Consider the following 16,188-nt stretch of genomic DNA (forward strand, 5'->3'; position numbering starts at 1 on the left):
CAGCAGCAGCTAAGGTAAGCAGGTGTCCTTTGTTAGGCCTAATCCTCACAAACCTTTTTTCAAAGCTGGCCCGATATTTACTGTTCTCCCTCTTACTGAGAGCCTCTGACGTCAAAGCTGCAGAAATACTGACAAGCCTGAAGTTTTTTTTTATTTTTTTTATAGCCTCTATCTGTTTTACTAACAGAAGATTTACAACAACATCTCTCCCCCGCTCCTTGTCTTCTTCTCAACACTCTCCACCTGACTTTCCACACTGTTTTTCTTTTATAACTCTCTCACCTCCTTATCTCTGCTGCCCTCCCCCCTTGCATCCTCCTCTGTCTCCATTCTTTAAACACCCCCTTCTCTTCCCCAAGCGCAGGGTGTTTTGCCTGAAGTCGCGCCATTGTGCTCATCATTTACTTTTTCTACATCCCCCCAGTTATGTCATCCTCTCTGTCTGCAGGCCCTCGGGTCCTCTGTCAATCAACAGGCCGTAAAAAGGCACTCATCCGACCCTGCCCATTTTCCATCAGAGACACACACACACACACACACACACACACACACACACACACACACACACAGTGTCACTATACTGTTCTGACCTCTTTTCTGCATTATCTTTGGGACCAAGTTATAAGCCGCTGTGGTTGCATGTCTAATTTCAGGTGAAGAGATGAGACAACATTCAAATCAGCCCCCGTAACTTAAATAGGCCACTGGCTTTATATAACTCAGCCACCTCATCCAGCAGCTCGCCGGGTGTGATTGTCTTACTATATTTATGTTACTGGGTGTTTCTAGAGTCTGATTCCCTCTTCAGTTAATGGGGTCTGTAGCAGCTGCCGTTACTGGATAAATGTCTGAGTGAAGTCTGTGCACAGTGTGTACAGTAAGTACAGCAGTCTGTCTGTAAAAGTTTGTGGGTTGTGTCAGTCCATTGTTCGCTGGAGTGTGTGTGGAGGTGAACGGCGCTTTGAGGTGGGTTATGTAACAAAGGGGTGATGGAAGGACAGAGTCAGAGTGATGCACAAGGGCGGACATGCAGTACACTGTGTTGCCATGCTGTGACATGTTGGGATACGAGAATGCCGCCTCTTGTTTACGTGCAACGACGCTCCACGACTCGTCAATAAGGCTCTTTGACGGAGACACAGATACACTCTGTGTGATTCGTCAACCTGCTTCTCACTCCCACCGCTGACCCCCCCCCCCCCCCCGACGACCCTATTGTTGTTCCACCTCCATTAAATAAAACAAAACACTCTTTCAAAAACCCAAACATACCGAGTATAATATTATTTATAAACGGCATCCTACCCATGTTTCTTTAATAACATGTAGGAGAGCACTGGCTTTGTTTTGTTTCTGTTCCACAATCTATTATATGTCAACTGGTTGCTCAGGGCTCAATTATGAGCCAGTTTGGTGCGATGAAGACACGTTGTTATTCATGCAGATCCAGGTGGAAAAGCAGACGTCGTGATGACACCACTGTTTAAACAGATGTCAGCTGTCACTTCGACTCAAGTTTTCCACGAACAACCGCGCTTCAGCTCAATTTAAACTCACTTAATAGCAACGCGATACTATCGACAACAATCAGGCTACTATGGCATTTGATGAAGTGTGACATAAAAACTGATTACATGCATTGATTCATTGCAGAGTTATAGAATATAAAGTGTCCGGTCATTTAAGCATACACTCGTACAGGTTTTTTTGTTTTGTTGTACGGCCTTGAATCTGACTATATTTTGCTGCCTGACTGTTCTGCGTTTCAGTTAGACAACGACTCCAGTCCAGAAAGTGGCCTGCCACTCTGGAGTGAGTCTATCTATAGGCCCTTGGAGACATCTGCAGCAGCTGGCAAATGCAGTCACCGGGCAAACATGAATTTTCTGCAACAGGCGAGTGCACGGGATGGCAGGATGGCATCATGAGAGAGAAGGAATAGATGGAATAAGTTTGTTCTCCTCAGCGAATGACAGGAGATATGTCAAGAAGTAAAAATCCACTGTTTTAAGGCCAACTGGGAAATGAGTATTTAATGAGATGGAGAATTAGCTGCAAACTACTTCATTAGGGCAAACAAAACGGCTGTCTGGTAATTAGTTCTAAAATGACTTGCAATAGAGAACGGATATATTTAGAGAGATTTTAGGCAGTGCAGTGGATAGATATGATACAATACTGGAGCCACCCTCGAAATTAATTTTGAGTGCAAAGTCATATCTTGGTAAGGACGTTTCTGTCAACATAAATAAGAAAACATTTTAAAGGTCTGGTCCTTAGGATTTCAGTGCTGGCTTTTCTATATATATATATATATATATATATATATATATACACACACACTCAATCAATCCCATTGTTACTGCAAGTGCAGTTTAATGCTAGAGCACACTCGTTTAGCAGAAATACAATAGTAGGAGCAGCTTGTGCATTTGTTTACAGCTCAGCCAAATAAAGTCATGTTGTTTTAATAAAGAAGTTGGTCAACATAGTAAGCTGAGTTCATGCTGCAAATGTGTCAGTAGTTTTCCACTCAGCAGCAGCACACAGTAAAGGGAGAGGGTCACCTTGGTGATGAGTTGGAACTCAAGCAGCCGGTCACCTGGAACTCTTCTTGTTACTTTGAATAAATATTGCTGCAAAAATGTCGGCCAGGAATAGTATCAAAACAGTTTTTGATTTAATTTTACAGAGTCGAACTAAAACTAACATAAGCTGCAAAATGTTTATGCTGGATGGATTTACAATAATATTTCCCCACAATATATGATCCTTTAATACAGTATGGGCTTGTAGAAACTACAGCTAAATTAAAGTATTTCTATGGCAATGTTTAAGCACTTAGTAATGGTAAGGGGAAAAGTGTGGCACATATATTACTCTCAAAACATCATTGTCAAAAATAAAAAGTATCATACTAGCAACATTTGAAAATGACTGGGCTGGTTGACGTAGTAGGAGATACTAAACACTAATACTAAACCTCATCACGCATAACTTCAAATTTACCAAAACTGGACAAACATAAGTGAAGGTTGGCAGAAAAGCTAGATTTCAGAGGGAAAATTGGGAGACAAAAAACGCAGAGAGCAAAGATCAAGAAAGATGGATGGATTTTGTGATCTAGAAGAATGTTTGAATGACGTATGATTACAGAGCTGCTGTTCATGCTGGGTTGAAAAAGGCAGAGTTGTGTGAGTCGGGATGTTGACTGGCCTGAGGGTCTTTTCCTTGCTCCTCACTCAAAGCGAGTGACGAGTATCTATTGTGTGTGCCAGCACGGAAAAAAAAAAAATTCATTTTAAACTAGCTTACTAGCACACGTTGCTCCTGTTTAAGCCGTTGTAGTGGAAAGACAAATACAGGGGAACAAGTTTTTGTTGGATTTTGTTCCAACAGGTCCAAGTAAGGAGTATATCAAGTCATCAATTTAAGTCAGTCTGAAAAACTGACGGACAGACACAAGCTGTTGCTCCTGGCTGTGTAATCCAGGGCTCAGACCCGTCGAGCTCCACAAATATTCAGCAGCAGACTGGACATGGAAATATATTCAGTCAGTGGACCAGATCTCCATGGGATGGATCGCCACTGGCTCCCACACACGCTCTGCCGTTTCTTCTCGCATATAAAAACACAGACGTGCCTGTGAACACGCACATTGTTTTCTCATATGTATCCACACAAACACATGCACACACTGGCTGACAGAGAGAGTGGTTGTTCCTCCAGGTCCTCCCTCGGCCTGCAGCTCTGAGACGCCATGGGTCTACATTTCAAAGGCCAAGGTCAAAATGGCCTGCATTCACCAGGAAGTTACACAGTAATGAGACCAATTAGGAGGCTGCTGCAAGGAGGTATTCAATCTCTTTCTGTGACTCCCCTTCTCTGTCTCTATCCCTCGCTCGAATCCCACCAGGAATAAAGCCTCACTTTGTCCTCGAAAATGAGCCACATTTTTACAAAAACCTTAAAAACAATAAATACAGCTTCTCCTTGAATTTGACTGCCGCTGTCATGTGACTCTTTTCCCACAGCCGGGCAAAATGGCAGCACTTTCCATTCACCCTTTCATTTTTACTCACATCACACTCCCTCACTGTCTACTCTGCTCTGACTCTCCCTCCCCTGTCTTTCCCAGACCTTGACTAACTCATGCAGTCCTTTCCTCCCTCCCTCCCTCGTCCCCCTGTGGCTTACTCCCATCAGCCCGGTGTCTCGTATGAAAGATCACGCACACATTCACACAGTTTGATTCCCATGGTGGTCAGCATGTGTCTATTGACAACTACGAGCTGTTTAACCTTCAGTGAGACAATGAACATATGCCTTTTCACTTCATTGACCTGTAAAATACTTGTATAAGTTTAAGAGTTAAAGTATTTCCTTTAGTAAAGAGATACACGTATATTATCAAAAATGTGAAATGTAATGGAGGTAGAAAATGGTTGAAACACTCAAGTAAAGTGTATGTACCTCAGGATTGTTAAGTACAATATCTGAAAACCTACCCTCTGTTGATTTTGGTGCTTCAGCTGCCTAAAATGTAAAACAAAGCAAGATCACCAGCCTACAGAAAACAGTCCAGCGATGCATAATAGGAACTGCTGGACCAAAACCAAACCACCGAACTGCTAATTTTTCATTTACCAGAACAAAACATCATATTATTGAACTGTAGGAACTTAGACTGAGTGAAATCCTGTAGCAGGCTTTTGTTCTCATTCTTCTCGTGGTGAAAGCAGCTTTACTGCTGACACACACCAGACGTCATGACCCCATTGCCAACGTGTCCAAACGCTCTCCCTATTCTTAACAACTCAGCTCTTCCTGATGTTTTGTTGGCTGACGCTCTGCAGACCAACAAAGAAAAGAATCAGCAGTCCAAAGTGAAAAGGAATCGGACAAAACACCTCAATCAAAAGCATCAAAGCCATCCTCTGAACTCAACAGAGAAGCTGGGATGGTGGTTTGACTACCTTTCAGGGGTGCACTCTGAGAAAAGCCTTAGCTAAATACAGAAACAAAAGCAAATGAATGATGTGGATTCACATTAGCCTGTGGCATCACAAAGACGGTTTGGTCTTATAAACTTTCCAGGCTGTGACTGGATACATTCAAAATGTCAAGTGGCGGATGGGAAAAGGGGAAGAATGAGCAGAGGAGGACACAGAAAATAAAGGAAACCTATAATGTTCGGGTGTGAGTGAACATTTTAATTCAGAAAGAGGAAAAGAGTTTTTTCTGGGAATAAATTAAGGATCAGGAGAAATATTACATCAAGACATACTTTATTCCTAAATAAAAGAACTGCCATACTGAAGTTCGTGAAGCAATACTGGACAAACAAATACACAGTACCCGTAACTAAAAATGGAAATAACACTTCTTCAGTGTTTCGACATCCCAAAGTGTTGTAGATGTTTGAATGCATTTCCCTGTATGTAAGGCAGCCATCAGTTTCCATTCATTTCAGTACAACCAACTTGCAGTCACTTGAAATCTGGCTCAGAAAATAAATGCAACGCAACATGCAACGTCTTGTCTGCTGTCAAAGATATGCTATCACCGCCTGACAGAAATTTCGCATCAGTCGCTTTCAACTGCTCAGCAATGCAACAATGACATAACTTTGAACAAAAGGAATTTAACAAAAAAGCAAAAGGGGACATGAGGTCATTTATCTTACTCGTGCATCAAAATAATTGTTGGCTGAAAGCCAGTTAAGAAGTCGTTTCAGGAGCTATTCTCTGCTCCACTAAAAAAACAAAAAACAAGTGTGCATTCATTTTTTGTTAAAAGTCGTGTCAAAAAGTCAGAGCAGGGGCATAGAGCAGGGGGTCTTCAACGTTTTTCAGGCCAAGGACCCCCAAACTGATAGAGAGATGGACCAGGGCCCCCTTACTATATATATTGTATAAAATTGTGTTTTATATTAAACTGGAGGAGTGCAGGAGGCTTGGAGGGACATGTCCAGGCCAGTCTCGCTGTGAGAGAACCGGTGCCCAGCTTGAGAGAGCTCCTGTGTGTCGCTGAATGTGTGCATTTCTGACTGAAAGATAACATCTTCTGCCTCCATTCATCCATGCGCTACAACATGTTGGGGATTCATGTTCATGTGTATTTAAAGACCTTTAAATTCATGGGGGAAAAAATGTGAAAAAATTAAATAAAATTGTCTAATCAACCAAAAATTTCCCAGACCCCCTGCAGTACCTCCGCTGACCCCTTAGGGGTCACGGACCCCCTTGTTGAAGACCTCTGGCATAGAGAATCCAGTCAAGTCTTTCAAGGAGGAGAAGGAATGCGTTCTCTCCCCTGTATGTGAACTACAGTTATGAAATAATTAGAGGATGATTGTTTCATTTAACACCAAGAACACAGCCAACTGTTTTAACTTTGTCTTTAGGCTACAGCACAACAAAGTAGGAAATAACATTAAACACAAAACAGACAAATCAAGAAACCATGTAACAACATGGCCTACGTTTCCACATTAGAGGCACAAAAATCATGTAAAAAAAAAAAAAAAAAAAATCTCCACAAAATCAGGCAGATAAAACACGTGGCGTCTGAAACGCTCCCGTTGAGGTACGAGACTGTGCAGAGGACGGAAAAAAACACCGTCACAGACACAACATTACACGCCAGTACACGGATAACACTACCATCTGCTTTCAAAGAACAGAAATAGTATCATGATGGAAAGTACAACATACTGTACTAAGGTAGCAATAAATTAGAGGTTAATAATTTATATTACACCTATCTCTATTAAACATTTAATCGTAAGATAATGCAAAAGAATTACAATTAACAAATTCCTGTAGCCAAGATTAGAACATCACATTGCTAGTTTTAGACCCTAAAGACTTAAAACATTCTTATACGACGGTGTGTTCCTAATTTTTTTTTAGTTGTGGTCCCTTTTAAAAAGTCAAGAAAGAGCCATATCACAGCTGTCTATATGTTAAAAGCTTTGACCTCTAAATGTCTTATATTTTCTCATTTCAATACATTTCAAGGCTCAAAGAGAAAAAAAACTGTCCAGTTTTCGCAAAAAAAGACTGGAGGTAAGAATTCAAATTTGTACCTATCCCATTTGAAACAATCTCACACTGTATCTCAAAGACTACAGACTGAACCTGTGACCCTTCAGGAGGGCAGGCAGGAGGGATGGTGGGAGTCAGGCAAAGATGAGATACAGATGAGCCGGACCATGAATTGCGTCGGCACTACAAGATATGGCATGACATAAACCCGCTTACATCTCGTTTATCCTGCTTTCAGTCTCAGATCAGTTAAGTCCAGACACTTAGTCTGGACAGTGTCTGGGGTCAAGGCCCTCCTACAGAGCTCCTCTCGTAGGTCACATCCTGTCCGAAGAGGGAGAAAGAGAGGGCTCCTCCTGCCATGGGAGGTGGGAGGCTGAAGGTCATAGGTCAGGGCTGCTTTCTCAGGTTTCAAAGCTTGCTGGGGGCTGAGGTCGCAGGGTCACTGTGGGTAGTTTAGCTCCAGTTAGGGCCGCTGTGTTTTTGTGGATCACAGTAATGGCTTCCGCAATTAAACACTAAAAATGGAAGCATTTACATCCTCTGTCGAAAGAAGTTGATCGTCAGGGTTACTGCTGTTTCAGCCACTCATGTGATCCGTCTCTGGGGGCTCCTTAATGGCTGTGCGTTGCAGCACATGCTCAAACAGTATATTTTTTTGTGCGTGTTGTTTTGTTACTGTGGGATTACTAAGCAATCAATCACCGAGGGCAGCTCTGCGTTTGACCTCTGTGGACAAACACAACCTCAGTGAGCTCACTGTCGGGAATAACAGACCGATTCAGGAGTGTGTACGTTTCTATGTTGGTGGCTGTGACGGAGGGTGGATTAATGAACACCCTTGTAGTTTATAGAAGAGAGGAACTCAGAGGTATAAGACAACAGAGTTTCTAATATGTATAGAAAAGGGGAAAAAGGATGAGTGTGTTGTGAAACTTGGAGGCAGGGCCTGAACAAAGAAGACATAAAAGAAAAGGACTGGGAGAGCAGAGAGAAGGTGAAGGTCATTCTGCTGGCCAGGGACAGAAGAATAAGGCATTGTTTTTAGCATTCGATTGGAAAAAAATGACTGCAGATATTCCGAAGTAGGATAAAGGGCAACTCTTGAAAGAGGGCAAACTAGGGGGTGAAAAAGGGAGTGAGCGTGGGTGTGGAAGAACACAAAGAAAGTCAAGTAAAAGTCGCCCGAGAGTGAGGGTGAGAAAATCAAGGAATCTGCAACAAAGTACAGACTGCAGCGGAGAACTAAAAGTACCTCAAATGCACAAGTTGAACGCTGTTGTTTTCCACTGGCTGTAAAGTTGCTTCACTGCACAGGGACAGAGAAGTGGAGCACTCCTGCAGGTGTTATCTCAGTTACCGATAAAGAGCTTTAGGCACAGCGTGACATGAGGCAAGGAGACTGGCTGCATAGGGAGAGAGGGACCTGCTTACGTAACTGGCCCGGTAACTGCCAGCAGCTGGATTGGTCTGGGCTTGCAGGGCTAAAGCCTCCATGAGTCCCGATCCAGATTTCATGTGTCTATCGGTAAGTACATTAGAGCAGAGAGGGGGACAGAGCGTCCTCAACCGTGAGAGGCTCTGTTTCCCGTCAAGCTGCATCTCTTCAGGCTCACCAGGAGAGCATATGTGTTGGTCCCGTGTCAAGAACTGGGAAAGAGACAATAGTCACTTTAATATGCTGATCCACTTATTCATTTCAAACAGTTTGAACAAATAATGATGTAATGTAACGCCTCCCCGCTTCAGACCCTAACTGGTGATTAAAAAGTTTTAACTTTAGATAAACTGCACATCTTTGAAGCACCATTGAAGAAGAAGAAAGGAGAGTGGGTGAAGGAAAATGATTCCATTTAAACTGCAATCTTGTTTCCACTATTTCAAGTTTCAACTACAAAGACTACCAGCAAGTTTTCCAAATAAAACAAACATATGACATTTGAAGTTACACTTGGTTAGGAGAAGAAGTTGCCTTGTGTAATAATAACTACGTGGTTTGTTTGAGGAAATGTCAAGGTTTGGTTTTAACCATGATATTTCCCCTTATTTTGATTTTTTTACTTTTGGGTTTGGGGACTTCGGCTGTAATGGTTAAAATACTAAGACACATCATCGTTATTATAATTTATCCTCATAGGATCATGAAAGTCTAAACCAAATATCCCAAAATACCCCAAAAATACCAAAACCTAAAAACCACAAAAGTCAACCTCATGATAGCACTAAAGGAAAAGTCAGGTGATGACCCGTCTGGTTACCATTAACGTTTGTTCCAATACAAAGTGCAAATACAAAGTACAAAAAAAGTCAAGGGATCCCCGAATGGCAAGCTCCACCTTCTGGAGAGCTTGAATGTCGTTACAAACTTTCATGACAATCCATCGGATATTTCAGTCTGGAAAAAAACTGGAATACCAACTGACCAACACCCTCATCCCTGGAGACATGACTATAGCCTGACTAAACATATACTTGGTTCAGGTAAGGAAACAATGTCGCCACCCACTGCTGCTCTCCCATAATAATCACATCACTTCCCCTTTTGCTCCCAGTGGACAGGAGTTTGATGACTTTGTCACTTTAACACATCTGCTGACAATGTCCCTTTTCCTTGAAAGGACAATCTTAACATTTTTCTTTAGAATTTATGACCACAAGCTTAGTCAATCTTGCATGTGTGGAACAAAATGATCTAATGTTGACTCTGCAACAAGGAACACACTTTGCTCCAACAGTCCTGTTGAGCTGGTCAAGCCACTAATGAGTCACAGAGGCTGGTAAATAATCAGCTTCCACCTTCGACATTATCAGTGACCACTAAACCTGTGGACTGACTTTTTTGGCGATAGTTTACTTCAGAAATAAAATGACACTTTTGTTGATAACGTCAATTCTGCATGGATGTTTGGGAAACGCAAAGTCAGGGTGTGCGATCAATACTAATCACTCATATGTTATCCGAGGTGTCTTTGTCCTGTGTAAATAAATCAAACTGAAGGCTATTGGATTTGCAGTCCAAACAGTGGTAAACCACAATAAAACATCAAGGCAAGGGGGAAAACGGGGTATAAATGTATGCCTGTGCGCATGCATATGGGTACACAAACACACACCCTGCACCCTTATCTGTCCCATATGAGAGATCAAAGCACCACAGGCTGTCAGCAGTCAAACAGAGACTGCGGGAACGCTAACAAACTGATAAGCAAGTGATAGAGGCAACAGAAAGAAAGAGGAAGCACAGGATAAAGTGTTACAAACAAGAGAGAGAGAGAGAGAGAGAGAGAGAGAGACAGAGAGAGAGAGAGAGAGAGAGAGAGAGAGACAAGGAAGAAAATATTCACATATGTCCCAAAGTAAATGAGGTCACTACACTCGTGATCCATTTCTACATGGAACAATGTATGTCTCTGGAGGCCAATCAGATAACATCAGCCAAGTGAGCTGTAGCTGTGAGCCAATCACAACCTCTGTTAGTGACATCAGCCGCTTAGCTGGATTCAAACCAGGGAATATGATCAAGTGAAGAAAGACTTTTTTTTTTTTTTTTTAAAGTGGTTTCTCTTGGAAATAAAAACCTTATTGAATTGGACTTCAAAGTCTGCACTCCTGTGCTCCACTTTCATCTGCAATATCACTTACCATGTAGGGGAGGACTACTTTTCATGGCCCAAATACAATTTGGCACTAAACACCGAAACCAAGTACAGTGAAAGCAACTTGAGATACTTAGCAAACAACAGATGTTGTCCCTATCAAGGAGCACACAGCATCTGGTTAGGGTCTGAACACCAGAGGATAAAAATCTAAAATGTTTACATCTGAACCTGAAAGACAACAAGTGAAGTTTTAACATAACTCAAGGTAATTGTTAACAACAGCCCTCAATGGAGCAGAGTTTCTGTTGTGTAGCAGAGCGGCAGATAAGAAACAGATATGGAGCCACTTCTGTCATCTCATTCTATCTGAAACTGGTTAATTATCTTTTCAGCTGTTTTCAAGCATAAACAAGAGGTAAATTACACAACCTTCCTCTTTGTGTACCTCTTCAACAATCAATGTATTGCAAAGGTCACACGTGACAAGCGCACACATGCAGGTGTGTGTTTGTGATTGAAGCAACAAACTGTATAAAGCGGCAAATTTATTCAGCGCTTCACATTAATAACTACTGCAATCACTATGAAGACAGAAAACCGGCATCTCTCGGAGTAAAAAGGCAAACGCATTCAAAACAATGCCAACATCTTGGGTTAGATCTCACAGCAATTGTTTTGCATGTGAACTACATAAGAAAATCAGCCAAATCAAAGCATGAACAAACATCTGTTTGGACTATGTAAAAATCTCTTACTACGTCCTACCTATGATTTTTTATTTTACAAAAGTAATTAAATTAATAATTCAAAACTTACTGGCGGTGCAACATAAAACACGTTAGGAGGACTCAGTCTCTATAAGAATCTGCATGAAATTAAATTGCAGTGAGTCCACCCAACAGTTGTCAAGACATTTCACTACAGACCAGAAGTGTCAGTCTCATAGTGGCGCTAACATTAGGGGATCTCCTAAATCAGTGACTCATTGTTTGAGAGCATGAATATCTCCACTAAATAGAATGACAATCCAAACCAACTGTTGAGATATTTCAATGTGGTATTTCAGGCTGCTAACAGGGCTAAAAACAAGAATGAGAACTAAATATAAAGGCATGCAGACGGATCAAAACACAAGCACGGCCTAAAGAAACTCAAAAGTGGCAGAGAGGAGTAAGACGTGGACAAAGAACTATGTCAGGCTGACAAAAAAAGCTCATTTGCTTTAACAAGAATTTTCTGGATCTGCAAGTTGTTTATTAAACAGTTATCCTCAAGATATGAATGAACCTGGAGGCAACAGTTGAAACACCTATGTGTACATTTATACACTGTACATGTGCAAGTGCATAAAGTGCACGGCGAAACAGTTTGCCTGGGAGAAAGACACATGTTCTACAGACCACAGGACAGATGTTCTGGAGGCAGAGATGGGCCTCTTTATAGCAAAACATAGAGCTGTTCAAAGAGGCCCTACTGACCCCAGGACAGAGCAACTCAATTAGCTGCCCATAATGAGACCACACTGTGGGGGGTGTTTATATAAGCTTATTAAAACATAATCCTGCCAGCTACGTCATACTGTAACATGCCAGACAGGCGTATTAGCAAACAGAAGGTTGGTGGCTTCAGTCCTCAGAAATAAAAAAAGATAAAATATTTTATAAATAAATCTATGCGCGAACATTTAAGCCTATACGGCCTTTTCTTTGGAATAAAACCAAACGTCATCTCTCTCTGGTAATCCCACGTTTTGTAACACTAATGACTGTTTGACATTGATATCTGCAGTGACATTTACTCTGCATTGGTTTGGTAATACAGAATTTCTGTGTTACAGTTGGTGCAATACAATGCAGGTGGTGAAACCAATGAACAGCTATAGTGAGCAGCGCTACAGACACAAGAGATAACATGTCATAAAGTCTACCTGATTTGCCGCTCTGGCCGTGCACTTCCCCTGACCTGCAGCTGAAATGAATATCCCGTGCCGTCTCTCGGGTCTGGCCCTTTCTCTGTCCATCTCACCATCCTGGAAGTAGGCAGAGAAGATAGTGGCGCGAGCTACGACAAAACGATACACAACTTTTATCAGTTATGACAACCCTGAAAATGTATGACAAAACGGCAGGAAAAATAGTCGTCATAAGTGTTCATGGTAAATGGTCTGCACTTCTATTGCGCTTTATCACCACAGTGGTCTCAAAGCGCTTTTACACTGTTTCACACACATTCACATAGTAATGCAGCTGAGCTGCCATGCAAGGTGCTCGCCATCAGAAATACATTCACACGTCAATGGTACGTCATCGGGAGCAACATGGGGTTCAGTGTCTTGCCCAGAGACACTGAGGCATGTGGACAGGAGGAGCCGGGGATCAAACCGCCAACCTACGGCTAGTGGGCAACCCGCTCTGCCAGCTGAGCAACAGCTGTGTGGCTATTGTTTTCTATAGTTTATATACTCTCTGCACTGTGTAGCGTTTACTTATTGTTTGCATTTACAAGCATATTATTTACCTGCAATACCACAACTCTACTTTTTTGGGGCCCGGGCAACAAGCTGGAAACAACACTGACATAGTGGCAAAGATGGTAAACGTGTCAGCAAATATTTGCCTCTTTGCACATCCAGCAGATACAGAGCAACTTTAGCATTTATTTCTACCCAACCTTCTGGCCACCAGGTGAATGGTCACTAGCTTTGTCTGTCTGCTGTTTGGCCCTGGGCATGTATTGTACTGTGGGTTTGTTCACTGAAAACAGCTACATGCTGTTGGAAGTTGGTATTGAGAGCAAACAGTGTGAACAGTAAAGTTGCATGCTGTAAAACGTGAACCTGAAAGAGGCCGAGTCTGGCGATAGTTCTCAGTGGGTTTGTCACAACAGTTGTCCCCTTTCGCATTACACCCGAGAGTAAATACAGCATCAATATCTTTGGGAAATGAGATGTGGATCTCCAGGGGAGGGCCTCAATGGAGCCGGATGTAGTCCTTTGGACGGATTCTGGGATATATGAATAAGTATGCTGAAGGCAGCTTTCCACCACCAAAATCGGCCCCTCCACCCGCCCCACTGGCAGGTTGTTGTTTGGCTCTGATCTCCAAGTATTACAAAATCTACCCACTGGGCAGAAAAAAAAAAAAGCGTGTCTGCATGAGCTTTTTTTACTTTATAACTCGAGTGATGGATACAGTTTATGGAGCACCTTGTGCAGAGCAAATTTTGCAACACTAATGAGTGATATCGAGCATGCCAGGTGTCTGTCTGATGTTTGCTAGTAAAAAAAAAAATTTTACTCCTCAAAGTTTTGCCTACAAACAGTGTAAAAGAAAGGTATGAAATCATCCTTCAGAATAAAATTCTGTTTCAAATACAGTGATGCCCACAGGCCAAGATTTTACTTTAGAACACATCGCACGTCCTCATTTCATAAACACATTGAACTCTTTGGGCCTACTGTCATTTCTCAGTGAACCAGTGTTGTCATAACCACAAAGCCAGCACATATGAGATCAAGTCACTGAAGTAACCCGTTACAGGAGGGTAACAAGAGAGAGAGAGACTGAGGCCTTAAATATACTTTGAAAGCAGATTTCTGTCAAGAATAATGAACTGTACTCGATCTACGTGTGGGTGTCTTTTAATCAGGGCACCAGACATATTGCATCGCCTTACAAGAGCTTGAGTAACAGTTAATCCTAAAGACAATGTACAAAGTGGACCACAGTCCACTAGTTGGATCCCTTCCCAACCCACAGACCCGATTAACATGGTTAATGTTCCTCAGTAATCCCGCCCCGTGGGCTGAGCTCTAGTCATTACGCTGGCAATTATCTGAGGGGTACCAGAGAAATCCTTCATCAACTTTAAGACATCAAAATTGATTATGGAGCTGCTCTTTCATGTGGAGTCAGAGTTCAGTTGTTACCTCAGTGATTCTGAGAAGTTATGTAAGAAAATGAGTTTACAGGATTGAAAAGTTCAATGACCATTTGAGTTTTTACAGCGCAAGAAGACTAAACTGACTGGGCCACCCATTTCACACCCTTAGCTCACCCAACATTTATTGAAAGGGATCTACAGGTTTCCAGTCAGGAATGTAGCTCCAAAAAAGCAGTAATGTTTCTTTGAATTTGTGAGGTATAAGGGCAAGAAGAGGAGTTTACGTTCTTTGATGTATTTTATTTTAGGCTAATTAAGAAAATATTTTAGCTAAAGGAACAACTTGACCTCTTGGAAAGTACACTTTCTAGCCACAGTAGATGAGAAGCTTGATATAACTATAATCTGTTCATTTAATATGATGGTAAGATTGGTGGTCCGTTAGACTTACATTTGCCTAAAGTGTCCGTGTTGAGGACGCGGTCAGGAGGGGTGAAGCCGTGTTCACGCAAAACCACGCGAACGTCCGCCTCGCATTGCTCTTGCGCGAGAACGGCCGCTCAAACAAACAATATTGTAATATTTACGTTTCCTCGTAATTTTGATATATGCACTTTTGATCCCCCCCAAACCGTTGTTTTTGCCTCTTTTAGAAGGACTAAGTCTTAAGTAGGAATGACAGACCTCCCCCAATAGCCACCGTAATTTTAGTAACATTTATAGTTTTTGGAGAGACATGAAATGCAATTGTAAACTGAATACAGATATATTTAAAACAAATTTTTTAAAAAAAGTTTAATTGGTAGCTTTTTATAATATCATTCAGGTGTGGTTGTGCTTGAAAAATTTTAACTTGAGAACTCAGTATTTTACCAATCGTGGATTTGGCCCTGTCCCACTCAGCAGTTTTGTTTATCTTATTGATACATGGAGATAAACTGCAGCTTCATTGGACTGAACCATAAGACTGAACCCAATATTTGCCGCAGTGGAAGCCATCTGATCAAGCCACAATGGTCATTTGAATTTTGATGTGCTTCCTTGAACCTATTGCCATGAAATGGCCTGAATGCATACAGTTAGATTATTACTCAATGATGATATTATTTTGTCAGTTACACATGACTTCCGTTCTCTTCAACGGTTTAATGATCTTGGCTCATTGACATATATTTTTTCAGTTTTCTTTTCACATAAGGTTACACCTATACCCCCACATATGTTTGCTTTACACTGAGCTCTTCTAGTTTATACAGGAGAATATTTCTTCACTTCTAACTCAGGGACCATTTTGGCATTTGAATTAGTCTATATTAGGAGAGAAACACTTGCACATGGAAACAATCAATTTCACAGTGGAATTTGAGAGATCTTTATACCCCAACCCTGACATGTTGCCTGTTTGTTAGTTCCATGATTGATAGCTCAAGATTCCTGCAAAAGACAATAACCTGTACTTCTTGCAGACACGTAGATATTACAGTCAAACACACAAGCCACAACAATCACAGGATGCTCATTTCACAAGATGGCTGCCTTGGACAGACACAACAATAGGGTTTCCTGCTAAAATATTGGTGGAAAGTGGAGCCATCCTGACTATCATAATTAGACTACTTGGCACCACTCCTACCCAAGTTTCACCCACTCTCCAGCTG

This window comes from Embiotoca jacksoni, unplaced genomic scaffold (assembly GCF_022577435.1).
Source record: "Embiotoca jacksoni isolate LCO1_2020_lvr unplaced genomic scaffold, fEmbJac1.0.p SCAF_14, whole genome shotgun sequence".
NCBI classification, from domain to species: Eukaryota; Metazoa; Chordata; class Actinopteri; family Embiotocidae; genus Embiotoca; species Embiotoca jacksoni.